The sequence below is a fragment of the Pleurodeles waltl genome, chromosome 12 (genome assembly GCF_031143425.1).
Source record: "Pleurodeles waltl isolate 20211129_DDA chromosome 12, aPleWal1.hap1.20221129, whole genome shotgun sequence".
In the NCBI taxonomy this organism is placed as follows: domain Eukaryota; kingdom Metazoa; phylum Chordata; class Amphibia; order Caudata; family Salamandridae; genus Pleurodeles; species Pleurodeles waltl.
This window is the reverse complement of record NC_090451.1, coordinates 388,670,470-388,687,489: the sequence shown is the minus strand read 5'-3', so window position 1 is coordinate 388,687,489 and position 17,020 is coordinate 388,670,470. Positions and strand designations below refer to the sequence as shown.

The following is a 17,020-nucleotide window of genomic DNA, read 5'->3' as shown; positions in this document are numbered from 1 at the left end:
GTGCACACATCAAACAGTAATACAAAAGTGCTATTCGACTGCCATATCACCAGCATAGCTTCTGTTCCTTAAACATTGCAGTTTTGGGAACATTTTGACTACCTTATTGTTGGCATGGCCTTCTATCGTGACCTTCCTCAGGAACACCCCTGATTGTGACCATAGCTGAGTATCTGTAGTTCAGCCGAGCATGCATTGTGCAGAACACTGTCTCCTGCAGACCTCACTACAATGAAATCAGCATGACAAGCCTGGAAAACACTTCCTAACGGTTGTCTGACTGTTATCTTGATAATAACACCAGTCTACAATGAAAGCAGGACATTCTTCCAAACTACTAAACACTGCTTCATTCCACTCACTCTCTCTGTAAATCCAATTACATTAGTTACATTTCCATAAACAAAATCTGCAGAACAAGACATGATATTGACTTAACAAAGTCAGTTTGATAATTCACCTGTTCCTCCACCAGCATTCTTTCCTTCTTCAGGACTGCAATGATAATCTTCCATCTACCATCATACAAATGCAGCATTGTCTTAACCAAAGCATGGAGCCTCGTCCATGGTCCTTACCGCCTTCCCCTTTGCTCACCTGTCTTAGATTGTGGGGACGATCCCACAGGCATTCACGCCCTTCTGGTTCGTCATCTCTTCTCCCAACCCCTCTTGAACACACTCCGCATCTCTTGGCAAGTTAAACTTCAAACAGAATTTGACATGGAAGATTGGGCAGAACTTATAGAGGCTCGTGGTCCTGGAGTTAGGGAAGCACAAATGACATTCTGCCTGTTCAAAACACTCCATGATACTGTATGCCTGTCAAGCTGAGAGCAGTGGGTCTTCTATCCCATGCACAGTGTTGGGGTTGTCCTAGTGCCCACTGCGACCAGGTACATATAATTTGTGACTGTCCTTTTATCATGCCCTACTGTGAGGTGGTTGTAAGGTCACTCTGTGAGACTCTTCCTCTCCAGACCCCTCTATCATGCTCCCTGATCTTTCTTCATGAGCTCGTGAACCCCTGTGATATGACCCGCCTGCAACCCCGCCTACTTCACACAGCACTCTTTACAGCCAAACTCTGCATACTCCATCACTGGTGCTCCCCAACTTTCCCCACTCACGATGAATGGCTTAGGGCAGTGTACCAAACGCCAACCTATAAACGCACCATTTACAATCTACAAGACAAAGTGGATGTCTTCCTACAAACCTGGACCCACTTCCTACAGTCTACCGGGGTTGAATGCTACTGTACACAACCACCTGACCTTTATTTCCCTGTCCAAATCTGACCACCTCACATTCACCCTGACCACCCTCACTCCCTCCCTCTGTCACCTCCCTCTACCTATTACCTGCACGGCAGTCCCTCCCCTTCTTATCCTCATCCCCGCGCATCCACACCATATTTCTCCAGGTCCCTTTCTGTTATTATCCTGCAGGATGTCTCGTCTTCTTAGTCCTTTCCTCTCCCCCTACTGCGTCGTATAGGGCCCTGCTGTAATTCCGCAGACATGCTCTACCCTCATTTTGTCATGCCCTCGTCCCGCTGGCTCACTGTGCAATCCCTCATTGCCCAGACTGATCCGTGGAGAAACATCGGTATACAGTCGCTGACAGGTCATTTGCACAATGACCCCTCCCTCTCTCTCACTGCACTGGGGCCATGTCTCACTGTCCCCATACCCTATCCCCCCTCCTTCTCTAGGTCGTCACCTACCCCACCCTCCCCAGAAACAGACTCCCACGCATATTCACAGTGGGTGTCACTGTATTGCTATAACTTGATTTTTACTGCTATATCCGTCACTGCTTGTTTTCTCAGCCTGTTGTTTTGTCTGTTTCAGTTCTTTGCTCAATAAAGAATTGCAAAACAGAAAAAAGATCACAGTGTGGTAAGAATGACCGTCACTGTCCATGTTGGAATTCCCCCATAGATAGTGACGGTAAAAAAGATATAAAAAAATATATTACTTTTTCTATCAGTATTATTCTAGAACACTTTTTTAACAGACATTCTCCATTTGAGAAAGAAGCAGCAAGAGTAATGCAAGAAGAAATTTAGACAGGTCACACCTGCTGGAATGTAGCATGCAGACTTTGGTGCAGTAAGCATCAAAATCTCTTCCCATCAGCCAACCTCTGCACCTCAGTTTTACATCTGGAGATTACATGGATCTGAATTTCGAGATGACTTTTTCCACAGCAGTGTTTTGGTTGCCATCAACAAGTATTTTAAGCTAAATGAGAGCTCCGTGGGTGACAAAGACACACTTTGGGAGGCCTTCAAGGCCTACATTCATGGCATCTATATAAAAAAAGCGTCAACATCTGCATGCTATTTCCCAAAAGCTCGGAATCTGCAATACTTTTCCCATGCAATAAAATCTGAACCCATAAGTGTCAGATTTTATGCTTGCAATAATTGTTGCATCAACATACTGACTCCAGAAGAAATTATAAAAACTTAAAAAATCTATGTTGGTAGCTTATAAACAGTTTAAGGTCTTAAAGAATGCATTGTCAAAAGTAGGTGAGTTGTCTGATGAAATCAAAGAATACTATAAAACAGTACTTGATACCATTAAAGAAAGCTTTCAATATTTCAGTAGCAACATGGAGACCATAAGTGAAGTTCTTTATGCGCAACCATGCAAAAAAAAGGTAAATCACAAAGACTCAGACATTGCCAACTGACTGAACATATAAATTGGTTTAGTTCAGTGGTGGCCGGCAGCTTTAGGAGGGAGGGACACGGACACACACACACACACACACACACACACACACACACACACACACACACACACACTCACACTCTCATTCTTTCACACACACACACAGACAAGCACGCATGCACGCACATCCATTAACAACACTCATACCATTCAAACATGCACCCACGCACGCACCAAACATTCATTATTAAAAGATCACACACACTCATTCTTTCGCACACACATGCACGCACCCACATCCATTAACAACACTCATAACACTCAAACATGCATGCGCGCACCAAACATTCAATTTAAAACTTCACACACATACACACACACACTTACCTTCCGCCTCCAGGTCCCAGGAGGGTTGCGACTGCTGCCTTCAGTGAGACTGCTGACCCCACCCCACTCTGTGACGAAGTGTCACTGGTTGACACTCGCCCTGGGCACTTCAGGGCTTAAACTGAAGCACCCAGGGAGAGTGTCAATTGGTGATGCTTTCCTCGTCATCCAGGGGAGGGCCTCGAGGCACCTTTGCTGAGCTGAGGAGGTCACGCCCATAGGAGCTGTGACCTCCTCAGCCCAGCAAAGTTCAGCTCAGGCAGCCAGGAGTGTGCACAAATCGGGCATGTTTGCTCCTGGCTGCCTGAGCTGAACATTGAGAGTGTCTGTCAGGCTGACCTTTGTTTAGCCTGACAGACACTGTCCATGAAGGGCAAAAGGTGGGTGGGCGAGGCCCCTCCGCCCTAAAGGACGGGCCGCCACTGGTTTAGTTATCTTAAAATGCTACATTTCTGTTGTCAAAATGCACAGTAGACTTGCAGGTGGAAATGGGACATTAGAGTTGTGATGTGGCCCGTGGATTAGTTCAAGTCACCACTGTACTTTAAGTTTTACTAACTTCACTAGGATCGGCAAGGAAATTGCGGCCAAAGGCCAAAGAAGCATAGATTTTCAGGAGAGATGCAGTGTGCTTCATATTTCCCTCCTCCCCTTCCCAGCGAAGGTCATCGAAAAAATCGTGAATAGCCAACTTTCCGACTCACTGGAAGACAGCAAAGCGCTCGATACCTCCCAATCCGGATTTCACAAGAACCACAACACGGAGACCGCACTCATTGCTGCCACAGATGACATCAGGACCATGCTCGACAAAGGCAAAACCGCAGCTCTCATCCTCTTGGACCTTTCTGCAGCTTTTAACACCGTCTGTCACCACACCCTTCGAACACATCTCCACAACACCGGGATCCACGGCAAGGCCCTCGACTGGATCTCCTCTTTCCTCTCTGGCAGAACCCAGAGAGTCCACCTTCCGCCCTACCTGTCCGAATCCTCCAAAACTGTCTGTGGTGTCCCTCAAGGATCCCCCCACAGCCCAACACTTTTCAACGTTTACATGGCTCCCCTCGCCAACATCGCACCATCCCACCCCATAATCATACTATCCTACGCAGACGGCACCCAGCTGATTATCTGCCTCACGAAAGACCCCACAACAGCAAGAAACAACCTCCACAAGGGACTTCACGCTATCGCCGACTGAATGGAATCAAGTCGCCTCAAGCTAAACACAGACAAAACAGAGGTCCTCATCCCCGGCAGCAACCTCTCTGCCTGGAACGACTCCTGGTGGCCTACCTTCCTTGGAGCCGCCCCCACCCCGACCACCCAAGTACGGAACCTGGGCATCATCCTTGACTCAGCACTCAGCATGACTCAACAGGTCAACGCAGTCTCCTCTGCCTGCTACAACACCCTCCGCATGCTCTGCAAGATCTTCAAGTGGATTCCCGTAGAAACCAGAAAAACAGTCACCCACGCCCTAGTCAGCAGCCGACTGGACTTTGGCAACGGGCTCTATGCAGGAACCATGGCCAAACTATAAATGAAAATGCAGCGTATCCAAAACGCCTCCGCCCGACTCATCCTTGACGTCCCACGCCGCAACCACATCTCAGCCCACCTCAGAGAGCTACACTGGCTACCCGTATCGAAGAGGATCACCTTCAAACTACTCACCCACGCACACAAAGCCCTCCACAACACAGGTCTGGCCTACCTCAACGACAAACCCACCTTCCACACCCCCGCCCGCCAGCTCCGCTCCGCCAGACTCGCCCTCGCCTCCGTTCCCCGCATTCACCGCACCACCACCGGAGAAAGATCCTTCTCTTACCTCACCGCCAAGACCTGGAACTCCGTACCGCTCCAACTACGCCAGACCCAAGACCTCCTGGCCTTCAGAAAATGCCTCAAGACATGGCTATTCAACCAATAGCTCACCCCCCCAGCGCCTTGAGACCCTAACGGGTGAGTAGCGCGCTTTATAAATTGTTTGATTGATTGATTGATTGATTGCTTCAAACAGGGAGCTGAAAGTGTTCAACATCTGCTGTGAGATATTTAGTCACAAAAGGATGGGGACACCATTAAATAGTTTTTTCCATTATTGTTATTGTTATTTGTCATTATTATGAAGATTTACATTTATTTATTTTGTATTATCCTTCGATAAAATACGAGAGCTGGCAATAATACTTTTTTCATTTATAACTATTGTGCGTGCACATAAATATATATTAATACAAAATGTTTCATTATTTTGGTGTTGTCATTGTTATTATAATATTTGTACTATATGATTATTATTGAAATACTGTGTATCTTTTAGGCGTAAATGATTTTCCTTCTTTAAAAAAACCTTTTTACATCAATATGTACAACAATATAGTTACAAATAACAATAATAACATTTTAAGAGACATCCGTAACTGCTCACAATACAAAATAGTATTCATTAGTCTCAAAAATATTTGAAAACTAAATTTAGAAAAAATTGGATTTTAGATTGGAAAATATGTGCTTTACTCCTTGCAGCATAAAAAAAGTTAGGTCTATTTTTTTTATCGCAATTGAAAACCTGTAATACTTATTTCTTTCTACTCAGCATTGCTTGCAATATTACTTTATATTAATATTCTGTCATCTATTTTCCAGTGTTGTACAACAGTGATTCCCAACCTGTGATCTGAGGACCACTGGTGGTCCACAAAGCCTCTTCAGGGGTCTGCAACTGCTTAGAAAATTAAATAATATTAACATATTAGGTCCCCAGCTTTCAGTAATGACTTAGTGGGGAGTCACCGAATCCCATTAATGATTCATTGGGGGTCCCCGGGTGCCGGTAATGATAAAGTGGAGGTCCACAGACGTCAAAAGGCTGGGAACCACTGTTGTACAACATAGAATGTTTATTTTAAAAATGCATTAAGTATATAAAGTATTCAGGTTAAAGAAATACTACTTTTTTGCATTTTGCACTCAGTTACCACATTGTTGACATCAGGGTAAATTGCATGTGCAAAATGAAGGTTTTGCAACTATTTATTTATACATAAGCTTAATGAATCACTAATAGGAAATCACTTTTAGTAAATTTAGCTGAAATAGAGATTCAAGCTTAATTAAGACTTTGGCAGTCCGACCATCACACCGCCAAGGCCACGGTCTGCCTGTCGTATTAAGATGTTTCCACCAAGCTGACCGGTGAAAATGTCGTATCACGACGTTTCCGCCAGTCAGCCCAGTGGAAACGACGCATCGGCTTTGGCCGCGGCTCTCGTAGGGAGCTGAGGCCAATGCTATTGCACACTAGCATCCTCGTAATGTGCACTGTCTGCAGAGCAGACAGTACGCATTCCGATAGTGCTGGCAGGGGGGGGCCTGCACTGCTCAAGACATGGTCATGGGCAGTGCATTGGCCCCCCTGCGGCCCTCAGCACTGGCTTTCTGCCAGCCTTTTTATGGTGGTGACCCTGCCATGAAAAGGATGGCAGAAAGTCAAGTTGTGATCAGCACAGCAGTGCCACCATGGGTACCGCTGTGGCAGACCACAACTTCAACTGCCGCCAATGTTGGAATCCGTGATCCCAGAGGTGGCGGTGGTCTCCTGGTGGTCCGACCGCCAGGATCATAATCTGGTGGTCGGACCACCAGGAGTGTGGCGGTCCGACCACCGCCACAAGTTTGGCGCTCCGTGGACTGCCAAACTCGTAACGAGGCCCTCAGTATTTATTTGGTTCACTTTGCTATTTTAGTGAGCATTTCTAAAATATACTTCATTACATTTCAAACATGTTTTTGTGGTCACAAAATCCTTTGTGAGTGGTTTGCAAGTCACAAATCTTCTATATGTCTTCCCCTAAGTTTTTAAACATCACCTTGCCACACTTCGACAGATTTTGCCTTACATGCCATAGCATTACCACTGGATATCAAGATTGATAATTAAGTGCCAAGAATGACAATCCTATGGAAGGTATATTTGGCATGTTCTCATAATATAATAAAAAATATTGTCCAGCGGAAATTATGTCTCCTGAATATCCGTTATCAGAAATCATGTTTCCCGAAAATCTCTTAACTGAAATCCTGTCTTCCAAATATCGTTAACAAATATTTTAAAAAAAATTGCCCCATGACACTAAGAGAAGTTCTGCATACAGTGGAGAGGTGTATTTGTAAATTACCTTTAGGGCACAATATTTGTCACACAATATTTTTGCTAATGATATTCTAACATGCAACTGGAATTTCACCAGTATTTAACCAGTGTTTTAGAGATGGGCCCAATTATGGAAGGAAAAACCACAATATGTCAGTGATTGCCTGCATTATGTCAGGGCCTATCTTACTCCCCAGGTGAGCATCAGCTCCTACAGTAATGGAAACGTTTTTCTACATACATGTTTTGTACACTGCTGCATTACCCTCTTATAAACTTGATGTGCTTTTCACTTTCCAGACCCACTTCACACCCCAAGGTAGGACGTGCTGTTTTGTCATTGCTAGGCCAGTTTTTCACATAGGATGGGGTCATCCCTTAGGAGGAACACACCTTAGTAACCATAAGCGCATGGAGCAGTAGCCCTTCACAAAACTTAGCAACTTAGCAACCACAAGTACAGGAGGCAGGAGCCCTCCAATAAATTAGTCAAAATGTGACAGACTGATGCAGGCAGACTGTTTTAATACCAGGGAGCCTATCTTCCCGATGTGCAAATAAGGATGTGATTTCAGTAATATATTCAAAATGAAAAGAAAAGGTGTAGATAAAATATCTTAAAATGAAACACTTATGCAAACACAAATCTTCCAGTGTGAACAAAAACAAGCTTCGATGTCTTACTGCCCCCACTTAATTTTCAGATCAATGCATATATCATAATAATATGTGTCACATCGCTCATAAACACTACTTCCAGTGATGATTAGAATAAGTGGAGGCGTCACTCCAAGCTTGGGGCCTGATTTAGTATCTTGGCAAAGGGGAATACTCCATCGTAAATGTGACGGATATTCCGCCCTCCATATTACGATCACATTATACCCTATGGAGATCCTAATACGGCGGACGGGCTATCTGATAGGGTTGTGACAGAGATTTAAATCAGGTCCTTAGTGTCCCACAGATGTTTTTAAACAGTACCCACTTAAAATTGACAAAGCCAGGAGTTTTCAAAAAGAGATAAAGGACAGAGGAAGTTAGAGGGGGGCATGGCCAAGATGGCGGCCGCAGCGAAGGCTTAGTGAACGAGCTCGGCTCCTAGCCCAAATAAATCCTGTCCTCATGCTCCCTTTCCAGCCACGAGATACAGCTGGAACCCACCCGGACACTCCAGATAGCTGGGTGATGACCCTGGGGACTCGCTGTGAGCCCCAACGTGGCTATAACAATGGTGCGAGGCTCAGAGAGCGGCTGGAGTGACAAAGCGCTGAGGGCACGGATGAGACACTGTTTCTGGACTGAGCTGCTGTGCAGCCGCGAGGAGTTTGGCAAGCCCCATGAACACAGGGAAGGCCGAATTGGACAAATGCAGAAGATAATGTGGGCAGGGGGCAGTGCCTGGGTGGGAGGGGCTGCCCTGTCCTGCCTGAGAGACAGGTCGTAGGCTGGGCCGCATCGCTCTGCAGGCTTCTTCCCTTGCCCCTGGGCCTGAATCTGCTCACACTGCATTTGCTGCAGCGGTAAGAGCGTGCCTCAGGGACCGGCTGGCCTGCCCCCCGGGGAGAGAGACACAGAGATGGAGGGGCATAGCGAGAGGCTTCGACAATTTAAGGAGTCCCAGCACTGACTGTAATAGAGACACCCGGGCAGACCTGAGATCACTGCCCCAGTTTCTGATCTTACCATGATGTACGTCCACAGACCTGGGTCTGCCTGGGGGCCTGCCGGCTGTCGACTCCCCACAAGGGGCATGCCCCACCGGCCTGGGATTTCCGGCGGCCTACCGGATTCCTCCCCGGATGCTTTACATTTACCGACCTTTCTGAGCCCTTTCTAGACTGCCTGTAGTTTGACACCCTGTTAAGTTGACAGGCCCACCTGCCCCCCCTCCTGTGCCCTTAAAACATGGCAGGGCACCCCTGTCACACAGAGCTTTCACCACTTTGCCTGCCACTGTGGAGAACCTATGGTGGTAAAAGACGAAACAGGCTAAGTGCCCGAGGCCCCTCCTCTACCCTGCGTCCCTGCCCAGGGCATGGTCCTTTTGGACATATCTTACACTGCTGGGCTCTGCCTCCGGGCCTAGTAGACTGACGGAACCATCTGCCCTGGGTAGCATCGTGGAGGACATACTGTGAATCCCTGTACACAGTCAATTTATCACACATGAGTGCATAAACTACAAGACTTGTAGCAGGCTGCTCTCACCCTATGCCTGAACAGTTGGAGGACTGCTTGGGCCTGTGTTGCAGGTTGTAGCCGGTGTTCTTCACATCGCGCTTAGGGATAGCCGGGGACTTTCCACAGGGCCTGAAATTCATTGCACCCACGGGGAAACCCAGGACCAAAACTGTTGGTACCCAGCAACCTGTAGAGGAAACCACTTGTCCACTGACCATATCGATTGAAGACATCAACCCCCACCAGCTCCAGTTGGTAGGCCTCCCCGAAAGAATGAAAGGAGATGACATAGGGGGTCATTACGACCCTGGCGGTCATGGACCGCCAGGGCCGGGGACCGCGGATGCACCGCCAACAGGCTGGCGGTGCATCCAGGCCAATTCTGACCGCGGCGGTAAAGCCGCGGTCAGAAAAGGGAAACCTGCGGTTTCCCGCCGGTTTTCCCCTGGCCTGAGGAATCCTCCATGGCGGCGCTGCAGGCAGCGCCGCCATGGGGATTCCGACCCCCTTACCGCCAGCCTGGTTCTGGCGGTTTTGACCACCAGAACCTGGTTGGCGGTAACGGGTGTCGTGGGGCCCCTGCAGTGCCCATGCCAATGGCATGGGCACTGCAGGGGGCCCCTAACAGGGCCCCACCAAGATTTTCAGTGTCTGCATAGCAGACACTGAAAATCGCGACAGGTGCAACTGCACCCGTCGCACCCTTTCCACTCCGCCGGCTCCATTCGGAGCCGGCATCCTCGTGGAAGGGGGTTTCCCGCTGGGCGGGCGGGCGGCCTTCTGGCGGTCGCCCGCCCACCCAGCGGGAAACTCAGAATTACCGCGGCGGTCTTTTGACCGCGCAGCGATCTTCTGACGGCGGTACTTTGGCGGGCGGCCTCCGCCGCCCGCCAAAGTCAGAATGAGGCCCATAGTGTCCTACCTTGAACGTTGGCTCTAGTCAGAAGTTGCACCTAACCACCTTACAGCCTTCTTCATGCTGGAGCGTTCCCACATATCGGCACACCATCCTGCCCCTGTCCGCCTACCTTGCCCAGTAGTGGAGAGACTGCTTCACTTCTAAGCTAGAGACATGACACTCCAGAGGGCAACGTCTGCGGGCCCCTTTATGGTGGAAAATAGTAAAGTCTCAATATATCCTGATTTTACAGCAGCAGTCCAGGCGAAGAGGGCCTCCTTTGTGGAAATGAAAATGGCTATCAGAGAGGAGAGCTTGCAGTACTCACTGATATTCCCTCCTGGATGGTGGATCCTTTTGGTTAACACACACAATTCTGTGATGACCCAGATGCATCTTGGGAATGGATTAAGACCCATAAAACAGGTACTTCTTCACCTACATCGCGCCGTGACAAGGAGGCTCCCAGACGTCAACCACAGAAACAGAAACGTCCTCGAGGGATCGGGCCCTGAAGAAGCGGAAGGGTGCTACTGCATTCCAGGAAGTCGCAGAGATGGCAGCAGAACAAGAGTCAGGCTCGCACTCTGATGGGAAACCAGTAGCATCAGACTCCGGAACTTCCGTGTTGCCAGACCCAGCCCTTTCAGTGGTGACCCCACGTTCGGCTGAAGGCTTGATCTGAGCAGCTCTGAGTGGATCGAGATGTGGGTGCACCCCCATGTGGCAGAGAAGGACTACATATTGTTCCACTAACAGTGATCTTCCAAGGTGCACGACTGCGAAGACTTGAATCACAGACTGAGACTTCGCTATTTCTCCAGTGGTTGTGATGGTGAGTAGATGGGGGTACTTGCATTGTGAGGGGATGAATACATACGAATGAAGATATTATGGGCTGGTGTGATAGAATCACTCATCACACACTATGACCTCCCCCTCCGAGATAGCTTCTCCTCAGTTACGGGTGGGGGGGAAATCCTACTGAACATGTTCATAATTCCAAGTTTGGGTGGCAAGCTGTTGCTGGGCTGCTCTCTGTCAGGGGAGTTCACAGTTGGGGGTTATCTTTTCTTTTGGATCTATCTCGGGTTGGTATTGCATGCTGAGGTGAGGGGCTGGGACGGGGGGAGCCTGAGGAGGCAGGTGAACTTCATGCCTCTGACCCGTACAAACACAGGACACTCAACACACCATAACTTTTCTGATTTGGAATATCCGAGGTATGAGCTCTGCTTAGAAGCGCCACAACATTCATAGATATTTGAAATGCGGGGGTACAGGTGGCTATGTTGCAGGAGACACACCTGTTTGGGGGTGAGGTGGAACTCCAGCGGCATAGGTGATGGGGCCAATTATACGCCACCTCATACTCAGCTTATGCCCGAGGATCAGAGCAGGGACTCAGTTCAAACTATCATTCTCAGTCATTGATGAGGAAGGTTGCTTTGTTTTTGTTATGGCAAACTGATGGGCAGAGACATCACTCTTGGGAGTATTTACGCTCCGAATCAGGAACAGGTGGCCCCCTGCTGCCTTGGGGACTACCACCCAGGGCAAAGAGTAAAATAAAAAAGAGTCTGTTTTGGACCCCCGTTGCCCCGGGGACTACCACCTCCCAGGGGCTATGTCCATGTTTGAGAGGGACCCTGTGGCCCCCCTCAAGGAGTCACTGATGGCTCTGGGGACCACCACCCTCCAGGGCCACCTCCTTCTATGTCCTAGGTGCCAAGCCTCGGGACATAGCTGTTTGCTGTGGCTTGGCTGCAGCTTTGAAGCAAATACTCCAGTGTAACTGTAACTCACGCCCTCGCCATGCACTGCTAATTACACCACAAATTACTGCACTCATAACATCATTGATAATATCAATGTAATATTTGCAGTAACATTTTTGACGAAAAAACTGCATGGCGGGGGTGCGAGTTATAGTTATCTTATGGCACGAGTTGTAGTTACTTGAGCTAACTATAACTGGTGAATTTCTATGGTTTTGTACGTTTAAAATGTGTGCCTAACTAAAACTTCCCTGTAACCTTTGTTTTTTTCAGTGAATTTCAGTTTTTTAAATTCTATTTCCTAACTGTAAAGTCACTGTAACTTTTGTGTTTTTTCAGTGAATATATATATACTATAAAGGTTACAGGTTAGGTTCTGAATTTACTCGTACAAAACCATAGAAATTCAGCAGTTATAGTTAGAGTTCTTTCAAGTAACTAAAACTCGTGCCCTATGGGAAAGTATAACTTGCGCCCTCACCATGCTTTGAGAGCAGCTGTGTGTTTGCTGAAGCATTTTTTCACTGTCCCCTGCATGTGTGCAGGGGACAGAGATTAAACTTTGGATTTTGACTGCAGGACTTGGTTTAAAGGTCCCGCTTTCAAAACCCAAAGTGTTGCTGTGGCTTGGCTGCAGCGCTGCAGCCAAGCCATAGCAAACAGCTTTGCCGGAGGAATGGGCACCCTGGTACATAGCACGAGCCAGCCCTGGGGGTGGTGGTCCCCAGGGCCATCAGTGGCTCCAAGAGGGGGATCACGCCCCCCCCTCCAACAGGGCCTGTGTTCCCTGGGTCCTTTAGGGGCCCCCTTTCTTATTTTACACTTTGCCCTCAGGGATGTGGTCCCCAGGGGGCTGCGGGACCCCACATGTATTGAATTAGAAGCCCCGGGAGGTGGTGGTCCCCGGAGGCTGCGGGCCCCCCCCCACATATAAATGTAAACCCTGGGGAGATGGCGATCCCTAGGGCAGGGGGGGCATGTGCCCCCCTGCATATGATACAGTAGAGGCCCAGGGGTGGTGGTCCCCGGGCGTGGGAGGGGGCACGCCCCCCCCATGTTTACAAATTGAAGCCCTGGGAAGGTGGCAGTTCCCAGGGCAGTGGAAGAGGCTGCTGGTCCCCCACATAGAATAAAAAAATGAAAGCTCTGGGAGGTGGTGGTCCCCGGAGCTGTGGGGGATGTCGGTAGACCCCCCCACACTCAAAATTGTTAATGCCCTTGGGACCTGGCCCACCCGGGGGCCTATAAAAATACAAAAAAACAAGCACTGGAGCCCGCACTTCTTTTGTTTTTTATTTCATTTTTTTGCTGCAAATTCATAAATCTTGCGAACTCACACCCGAAAAATAATTTTTGAAAAAATGTTTTGCTCCGGGAGGGGTTCCTCTGGGAACCCCCCACCAGTGCTAAGAGGTCGAGGTGTCCCTACCCTAGCCCCTTTTATTTTATTTTACTGGGTTGAAGTGTGGGCAGCCAATCAGAGCTGTGCATTTCCCTGCACGACCTAGTCTTTATTCACAAATACTTCACGGCCAGAGAGATGCAAATGTGAATTTCCCTCACTTTCTCAAAAACTACTAAACAAATTTACTCCAAATAAGCGAAAGTGTAATCTGTGTACAGAAAACTAGCTTTCTGCCAAATTTGGTGTAATTCTTTCCGGTGGTTCGGCCTGTGGTCGTGTGTAAAGAATACTATGGAAATTAACATGGAAAATACAACGTTTTGATGCTTGATGGATAACTCCGAAAATGTTGTGAAGATTGGTCAAACTGTGCAAAGATATAGTCAAGTCAAAAACCGCTTTTCCTATGTAAACATCAGGGATGTGGAATTCCTATCGCCCGACGCCCGGGACATCTTGTTTGGGGTCAAGGGCAACAAGTTTTTATGTTTACTTTGTCCTTGGGACAAGTAGGCTCAACCCTCTGCAGCAGAAACCCTTTGGCTGCCTGTTTACAGAGAGTGGAACTCTCTGCAGTTGAGGTAATGTGTTTCCAAAAGATAATGCTGTTCGAACTTGTATTTATGGTTCATTATTTGAAAACCTTCATTATTAGGGTGAGTGCTGTAAATAAATGTTTTAAGGTCACACTTCACTAATGACGTTGGTTCCAGTACAAAAAAAAAAACGTGTATACACATGTTTGAAAAGTTTAGGCTATGAGGCCAATTATAATGCTCCCAGAATGCTCTCTGATTAGATGCAAATGAAGTGTCATTTAGTAAAATGTTTTGATGCATGTTAGTATTTCCCAAAAATATTTCTAATGGAAAATCAGTGTAACCATTTTCAACATGAGTATGGGAAGCATGAAAATAAACAAACACTGACAAAGCCAACTGATCTGACATATTTTTATAAGTCTTTTAGTTTCATCAATGCGTGTCTTGTTTTGACATGGCTTTTGTAACACTTTATTGTTGTGGGAGCTACCAGGCCCTCAACATTGTAACAAACGCTGGCAAAAAAAAAAAAAAAAACGTTTTTGAACTCTAAAAGCACACGTTGCCACCAGTGGCATAACAAAGGCCCCGCAGCCGCCCTCCAGGGGGCCCCTTCAGCACAGCACCTGCCCTGAGTGAGTCTGGAGAGGTGGCTCCTCCATGTTCTTTGAAAAGGGGCACCCTCCAGTTTTGTTACGTCACTGATTGCCACTGTAGTTCCTGACACTGAACAAAACTACTTTGTGTGCCAATATGCTCCTTGTGGAAGAGAAGAATGCGATCACTCACAGTAAAGCCAGCCGAAAGAGAGAGAAATAGAAGTTTAATAAAAACAAGATGTCTTTGTTAACACCAGACCTAATTAGGGACCAAGACCCACATGTAGGTAGCTTTTTGCATGTCGCAAACAGTGACTTTCGCTGTTTGCGACGTGCAAAAAGCACATTGCGATGCACAAACCCAGTTTTGCGATTCGGTGACCTGGTTACCAAATCGCAAAACGGGTTTGTGACTCGCAATTAGGAAGGGGTGTTCCCTTCCTAATTGCGACTCGCAGTGCAATGTAGGATTGTTTTGCAAACGCGGGCGCAAACCAATCGCAGTTTGCACCCATTTCAAATGGGTGCTAACACTTTCAGAAAAGGGACCCCTTCCCCATTGTGAATGTCACTGTAAACATTTTTTTAGAGCAGGCAGTGGTCGTGTGGACCACTGCCTGCTCTGAAAAAATGAAACGAAAACGTTTCATTTTTCGTTTTTGTAATGCATCTCGTTTTCCTTTAAGGAAAACGGTCTGCATTACAAAAAAAAAAAAAAAAAAATGCTTTATTGAAAAGCAGTCACAGACATGGTGGTCTGCTGTCTCCAGCAGGCCACCATCCCTATGAGGCCGCCATTCGCAAGGGGGGTTGCAAATTGCGACCCACCTCATGATTATTCATGAGGTGTGCATTTGCGAAGCCCTTGCGAATCACAGATGGTGTCAGGGACACCATCCTACATTCGGATTTGCGACTCGCAATTTGCGGGTCGCAAATCTGAACCTACCTACATGTAGCCCCAAATTCTTAAAGAAAGTCACAAAAGTGCACCCATGGTATATGTCGTACCCCTATAAAATATTTGTGAACTGTATTTTAGCATGGGTAAATACTCATGTGTAGATTTGCTCATGTGAAAATCTATTGAGCATTTGCAAGTTCATTTCCCCTCCAGCCACTTTCTTCCCAACCCTGGAAGAAGTTCTAATTCTGCCATTGTCAGGAGTAAATGTCCAACCTTTCTTATTATGGGAAAATATTAGAGAGAAGCTGGTGAAAATCTTTAAAACATGCAGGTTAGTAGGTTTGCAGACTCAAAGGCATTCCAGCCCTGGAACTATTGCTCACTGCTTCCTCCAGCCCCAGTATGCAGATCTGCAGAAAGGTGGAAAAATAAGGAAATTGCTACAGTAGGGATTGAAACTGCAAGTATTCAAGCCCTACTATGGTAGTAGCCCTGGCATAATCAGAGAGGCTATTATCAGAGCTCTTACATAATGAGATTGCTGCCATAATTTGGCGCCACACTACATGGCACCGAAGGGACAAGTAGATCTTTTTACAGGACAAGTAGATTTGAGAAGCAACCTGTCCCGTGGACAAGTAGATATTTTAATAAATTCCACACCCCTGAAACATGGTCCTAACTATAACTACCTACTGGCAACCACCAAATATATCTCAGAAACACTTCCAGGCTGGAAGGTAAGTAACACAAAGCGTGGCCAAGACAGTGACACAGGAGATACAAAACTTCAAGTAGCTTTACAACTACACACCCCTGTGAGGAGAGCACAACAAATCAATGACGGTTGCAACACACAGGGCTGAACTCTGGGGGGTCAACCTTCATGTTCTCATGTGTATGTGCATGTCACTTCATACCAGAGTGGTGACTTTTCCAGATCTGCATTGCCTTCTTTCCTAGGCAGATTTAGCTCCAGCCAAAGATAGGCACACCAGCCCGCTGCCACTTGATGTAATTCAGAAAAACATTTCATGTTGTTTATATTGCTGGAGACCATTTCTGAATTGCTTGTACCATTCTCATACAACCTGGCGAGGAAGCCATGCTTCTACATCTTCATTGGCCTACTGCCGCCTACATCCCATCCTCCAGGTTTGCACCCCACATGCATTTGTGTCCTTCCATGTGTTTTTTTTTTCACAGTCCACAACTTTTCATACTGTGACGTTTTACTTGTTAAAGGTATTATGAACTTTCATCTCCATGTATGACAGAAATCTACACATCTTAATGTTGATCTTGCATTGCTCACAATCTTCTAGCTCAGGGTTTTCAAACGTTTGAATGACACAACCACATTTTCATTTAATAAACTATCTTTTAAATTATTGTTTTCCTGCTTCCTGCATTTCAGTATTACCAAGTTGTTTATGACTTACCTGATCAGGCTCCATCAGTCTTATACC

The 17,020-nt window shown here is 47.0% G+C and overlaps 1 protein-coding gene across 5 annotated transcripts in view; it reads left to right on the top strand.

Annotated features, from left to right (window-relative positions):
• Window positions 1-17,020, top strand: part of LOC138267638 (uncharacterized protein F13E9.13, mitochondrial-like) — a 98,162-nt gene that overhangs the window by 19,818 nt on the left and 61,324 nt on the right. The window lies entirely within an intron of this gene.